Raw genomic sequence first — 6,648 nt, forward strand, 5'->3', positions numbered from 1 at the left:
TAAACCCTAGTAGCCGCCCACCCCCCTTCTCCCTTGAAGCTCCCTCTCGGCCAAGTGCCTGCCGCCGCCTGCCGCCGTCCCAGTCACCGAAGAAGCTCCCCTAGGTGCTTAGCTTGGTGTTTGGTTGAAGTTCCACTCTCATCTCCTCTTCTTGTTCGAAATTTGTTGGTAGATTGGTGAAGGCAAGTGTAACTATTTCTTTGGGCTAACATTCAAGCAATATCTACCCCCACCCTTAAGACTTCTTGCAATAATTTCGAAAATGCATGATGTTGTGATGTTAGGGTTTCGAATTTGGGCATTTAAGGGGCTGATTATGCTAAATGTGTTATGGGGTTGAGTTTATGTGATTTAATGTTGAGTATATGTGCAATGACTTGGATTTATATGGATGTTCTTGCCAAAATTTGAATTTTCAGAATGTATAAGGACCTAAATTTCGAAATTTTGCATGTGTAGGGGCTGAAATTTAATTGATGTTGAAGTATTTAATGGTCTTGCATTGGTCTTGATTGATTGTTCAACATTTTGGAGTTTTGATGGTTAATTCTTGATGTTCTTGATATGTGTAGTGAAAGTGTGGATTGAGTGTAGCCCAAGTGTTTGGGAAAAGTCCTAAGAGAGGTTATTTGAGGTGTTTGGGTTTTTGGTGTGGAGATAAGTTGAGGAAAGTGGGCTAAGTGTTTGAATTGTTGGAATTGGAGGTGTGTGAGGTGCAGGGCAGTACTGTTCACGGGGCAGGGCAGGGCTGGTCTGAGGTCTGGGCAGTGTTTGGTCTGAACCATAGTAACTTTCGTGTCGTTGTGGTCGCGTCTATATAAAATAGGCTCGATTCGGATAAGAATTGAGTGAGTTATGGATTTTTCAAAATTGGGTGTAAGTGCAGATTTTTCCTTTGAATAGGGGCTGTCCGATTTTTGTGTTTTGAAAATTTGCTCTTTTGATCTTTTGATGATACCACCTATTCCTTGGGATGATTTGGAGTGTTTGTTGAGTGTCGGTTCAAGCGGGACAGGTTTTGGATAAGGCATGACAAAGTTAAGGGCTTTTCGGTTTACTTGCTCGAGTTAAGTCAAGTTTGAGGATTTTGTTGGGTAAGTTGTCTTCTTTGGACTTAGGGGCAGCCACTCATCCACCTTAAACTCACATTTTCGAGTCGAGTCTCATGTCTTAAAGATTGCTTATTCGTGTGCATTTGACGTGTTCTTGAGTTTAATAAATAAAAACGAAGTTTACTTGTTTGCATGCCATTTAATGTATGAGTTGAGTCTTTATAAATGAAAAGGGAAAAGAAAGCAAATATTTTTGAATGAAGTGATCTGTTTGTGACAAGAGGGGTGTTTCTAGGCCGGGGGATGCCTCGGTCTACTCACCAAGAGGTTATAGAGGTTAGGCAAGGAGCAAGAGACATCTTGTTTACCCTTGCCACAGAGGGGCAATGTGGGATCGTGAGGCATCTCGGTCTCCTTGCCATAGAGGGGTTAAGTTCGTCGGGAGAAATCTCGTCATCTTGCCGGCATAGTGCACTGCAGCCATGATCATGATCGAAACAGAGGGTCACAAATCAGGGATCGGATTTCTAAGAGGAAAAAGTAAAGAAAAGTTTAAAAGTTAAAGTTTCACAATTTTAGTTGACTCGTTTTGCATTGATGTCAGTCTTTCAGTTATGCATGAGTCTAAGTTGAATGTTATGAAAGTTAAAGTTTATCATAGTGTGAGTTCATTAATGCATGATTTCTATATCTTTCTAGTTTCATGCATATTACAGTTTAAGTTGAGTTTTTGCATCACGTATTTTAAACCCTTGTTATTATCCTAGTTATGCTTGTTGAGTCTTTAGACTCACTATGCTTGAATGTTTGCAGGTGAGGATTTTGTGGAGGAGACGGAGGGGCGTGATCTACTGGGATGAGGCCATCGGTAGTGCGAGGCCCAGTGACCGTTGCTTCCTTTTAGTTTATGTTTTTCCGCACAGTTATCAAATTTGTAATAATGAAGTATTATTTGAGATCTTGTAGTATTTATAGCCAGGATGTGCATTCCCTGTGCTACAGCTTATGTTTTGAAGTACGTTTTCCGCTTTTGCAAGTTTATGATTATCGTTGGAATTAATTTTAAATGCTTTAGTTTACTTTATGCTGTAACCGGGAGGTGGTTACTAGGATTGCATGTTTATGTTTAACGCACTTAAGTTTTGAAGTCAATTTTCTTTCCTTATTTAAATTGCTGTTTGAGAATTGATGGCTTATTTGTTTTACAAATAGGTCATGGAAAAATTTTTAAAAATCCGTAATTTTCCTTTATTTTAATTATAGTCTAATAGCCTAGTAGTGAGGGTTGTTTCAGTTGGTATCAGAGCACGGTCTTGGTTTGGGCTGAGCCTACTGCCGGTTGCTGAAACTCAGGGGATCTCGCCTCAAAGTCTGTAAGATTTAAGTTTAATGTCTCTATCTGTTTAAGTTTTGATGTATTAGTTTCTTGAGTTATTGAGAAGTTTAAATTTGAAGTAAAAATATTTTCTAAGGCATGAAATTTGAATGTTGGATTTTCTCAATGCGTTTAGATGGCTCGTCGTCGTGATCTGCGTGCAGTTACGCCTCCACCGCCGCCGCCTTCACCGCCACCGCAGGTGGATGTAGGAGGACAGGTGCTAGCGGGATTGGCCCGCATTCTCGATCATCATGTGGATGCTCCTAGAGCTGGGATGGGGACTGTTTATGAGCAGTTCCGGAAGATGAACTCGAAGGACTTCGCTGGCACCACTGATCCGTTGATAGCGGAGGGTTGGATTCGCTGACTAGAGGTGATCTTTCGCTACATGCAGCTGGGAGATCCAGATAGAGTGAGGTGTGCTGTGTTTCTCCTCCAGGATGATGCCGCCCTCTGGTGGGAGGGAATGAAGAAGATTGTGGACCCAGCTACTCTACCTTGGACTGAGTTCAAGAAGCTGTTCTTTGAGAACTATTTTACTGCTGATGTGAGAGGCCGTTTGAAGACGGAGTTTATGAGCTTGAGACAGGGAGACTTGTCGGTGGCACAGTTTGTGGTGAAGTTCGAGAGGGGCTGCCATTTCGTGCCTTTGATTGGAGATGACGAGAAGGAGAAGCTGGAGCACTTTCTTGTGGGGCTTCGACCCGCCATCCGTAGGGATGTACTTATGGCGGAGCCAGCTGATTATGCTTCAGCGCTGAGGCGCGCCTTGAGGTCCTAGCAGACACTGAGAGATATTAGCGCGGAGGCGCATGGCAAGAGGCCCTTTCCTCATCAGGGCCACTCTTAGCAGCAGCAGCACGGCAAGATGCCGTATCATGGACCACCGAGACAGCAGGGACAGCAGACACCACAGGGGCGTCAGGCCCAGAAACAGGCTCCTCCCAAGGCTGGGGAGAAGCCCATTTGCCAGGTTTGCCACCGCCCGCACTTTGGGAGATGTTTGAAGGATGCTGGAGTTTGCTTCAAGTGCAAGAAGCCAGGCCATATCTCTACCCATTGTCCAGAGCTGAGGAGGCCCGTGCAGGGCAGAGTGTTCATGATGGAGGCCGAGCAGGCCGACCCAGACACTACTCTTCTCACAGGTAATATCTTAACTTTTGGGTTAGAGCAGTTAAAGATTCGTTGATGCATGCGACTCTAAGTCTTTGCTTGTTTGAGGTTTTACTCTAGTAACTTGTTGCATGTCTTAGGACCTTTGACTGTTTAGCATGAATAGTATCTTGTTTGGGAATTGTTGAATTAGAATGAGCCTAAGTAGAACTCGTGGTTTTAACTTCAACCTTTTGTCGTTGTAACTACTGCTATGCAGGTAGGATTGTTGTGGCAGGCGTAGCCACGAGGGCCTTATTAGACTCAGGGGCTACCCATTCCTTTATATCGGAGTCTTTTGCCCTTGAGAGGGGCATTCAGAGTGAGGAATTAGAGGTTGGATTCTCAGTTACTATCCCCTCAGGAGAAGAGCTATCCACTAGGAGCTTGGTGAGAGACCTTGTATTGCTTTTGCAAGGTCAGTCAGTGGTAGCAGACCTCATAGTGCTACCTTTGCCAGAGTTTGACCTGATTCTTGGGATGGATTGGATGACGAAGAATGCGGTGATGATAGATTTTCAGCAGAGGTCAGTACTAGTCAGGCCTGAGGGCGAGGAACCGTTTTGGTTTGAGGCTGCTAAGAACTTGAGGAAGACTCGAGTCATTTCTACTTTGCAAGCTCAGAGGCTTGTACTTAGTGGGTGCGAGTCATTTCTAGCCAGTTTATCTTTGATAGAGCTGCCAGAGCGACCAGTTATTTCTGATATGGCTATCGTCAGGGAGTTTGAGGATGTGTTCCCTAGCGATGTTGTGGGAATTCCGCCCGATAGAGAAGTGGAGTTCTCTATAGATTTGGTTCCCGGTACTGTGCCTATCTCTAAGGCACCGTACAGGTTGGCTCCTACCGAAATGAGGGAGTTAAAAGAGCAGATTCAAGAGTTGCTTGACAAGGGATTCATTCGCCCTAGTTTCTCCCCTTGGGGCGCACCAGTCCTCTTTGCTAAGAAGAAGGACGGTAGTCTAAGACTATGCATAGACTACCGAGGTTTGAACGGAGTGACTGTGAAGAACAAGTACCCATTACCTAGGATCGAGGACCTCTTCGATCAATTTCAAGGTGCATCCGTCTTTTCGAAGATTGATCTTCATTCAGGTTATCACCAGTTGAAGGTGAAGGAGTCAGATGTGGCGAAGACAGCTTTTAGGACTCGTTACGGTCATTACGAGTTCCTTGTGATGCCGTTTGGGATGACGAATGCGCCTGCGGTTTTCATGGATCTTATGAACCGCGTGTTTCAGCCTTACTTGGACCGCTTTGTCATTGTTTTCATCGATGACATCCTCATTTATTCGAAGGATAGAGTGGAGCATGAACAGCATTTGAGGACCGTTATTGAGGTGCTTCGAGAGCACAAGTTGTTGGCCAAGTTTGATAAGTGTGAATTCTGGTTGGAGAAAGTTGCTTTCTTGGGTCATATTATTTCTAAGAGCGGTGTGGAAGTAGACCCTTCAAAGGTTCAAGCAGTGAAGGAGTGGTCTATACCGAGGAGCGCGTCTGAGATTTGCAGTTTTCTTGGATTAGCCGGTTATTACCAAAAATTTATCAAGGGTTTTTCCTCCATTGTTATGCCTATGACAGCGTTGACTAAGAAGAACGTCAAGTTTTTTTGGAGTGCCGAGTGTCAAAGGAGCTTTGATACTTTGAAGGAAGCTCTTACGACAACGCCAGTGTTGACCATGCCATCCGGGCAAGGTGATTTTGTGGTGTATACTGATGCTTCCAAGTTGGGATTGGGAGCAGTTCTGATGCAGCGAGACAGAGTTATTGCCTATGCTTCTAGGCAATTGAAGGAGCACGAGAAGAACTACCCTACTCATGACTTAGAGTTGGCAGCGGTAGTGTTTGCTCTTAAGATTTGGAGACACTATCTCTATGGAGAGAAGAGTCAGATCTTCACAGACCACAAAAGCCTCAAGTACTTCTTCACCCAGAAGGAGTTGAATATGAGGTAGCGTAGGTGGTTAGAGTTGGTGAAAGACTATGACTGCGATATTAGCTACCACCCGGGTAAAGCTAACGTGGTTGCAGATGCTTTGAGCAGGAAGACCGCAGTGCTTACCTCCTTGTCAGTAGCTAGACCGTTGCAGGTTGAGATTCAGATGTACGGTCTTGAGTTTTATGCGAGTGGTAGAGCTCCCCGTATGTCTTCCCTAAGTGTGCAGACTACACTTTTTGACCGTATCCGTGCAGCGCAGTCAGTTGATGAGCAGATCAGGAAGTGGAGACAGAGGGACGAAGAGAAAGGCAGCGGTTTGTATGCTGTGGTAGATGGGATTGTGAGGTACATAGGTAGATTTTGGGTTCCCGCAGGTGATTCTCTGCGAGTTACTATCATGGCAGAGGCACATACGTCGCCGTACTCAATCCACCCTGGTAGTACGAAGATGTATCGGGATCTTCAGCAGCTTTATTGGTGGCCAGGCATGAAAAGTGACATTGCCCGATTCGTGTCAGAATGCCTGACATGCCAGCAGGTTAAGGCGGAGCATCAGAGACCCGCCGGATTGCTTAAGCCTCTCCCTATTCCTAAGTGGAAATGGGAGAATATCACCATGGACTTTGTTGTGGGATTGCCGAAGACAGTAAGAGGTTCAAATGCTATTTGGGTTATTGTAGACCGTCTCACTAAGTCGGCTCACTTTTTACCGGTGAAAATGACTTTCACGATGACTCAGTTCGCGGAGTTGTATATCCGGGAGATAGTCAGACTACATGGTATTCCAGTCTCCATAGTGTCTGATAGAGATCCACGGTTTACTTCGTCTTTTTGGAAGAGTCTTCATTCCGCTATGGGTACGAAGCTACTTTTTAGCACCGCCTTCCACCCGCAGACTGATGGCCAGTCAGAGAGGGTGATTCAGATTTTGGAGGATCTTTTGAGGGCATGTGCTATTGATTTTCAAGGTAGTTGGGAGTCGAGACTACCACTAGTGGAATTCGCGTATAATAACAGTTTTCAGTCCACTATTGGCATGGCTCCCTACGAGGCACTATATGGGAGGAAGTGTAGATCTCCAGTGTTGTGGGATGAGATAGGTGAGAGATCAGACTTTGGTCCGGAGATT

The sequence above is a fragment of the Henckelia pumila genome, chromosome 3 (genome assembly GCF_033568475.1).
Source record: "Henckelia pumila isolate YLH828 chromosome 3, ASM3356847v2, whole genome shotgun sequence".
NCBI lineage: Eukaryota > Viridiplantae > Streptophyta > Magnoliopsida > Lamiales > Gesneriaceae > Henckelia > Henckelia pumila.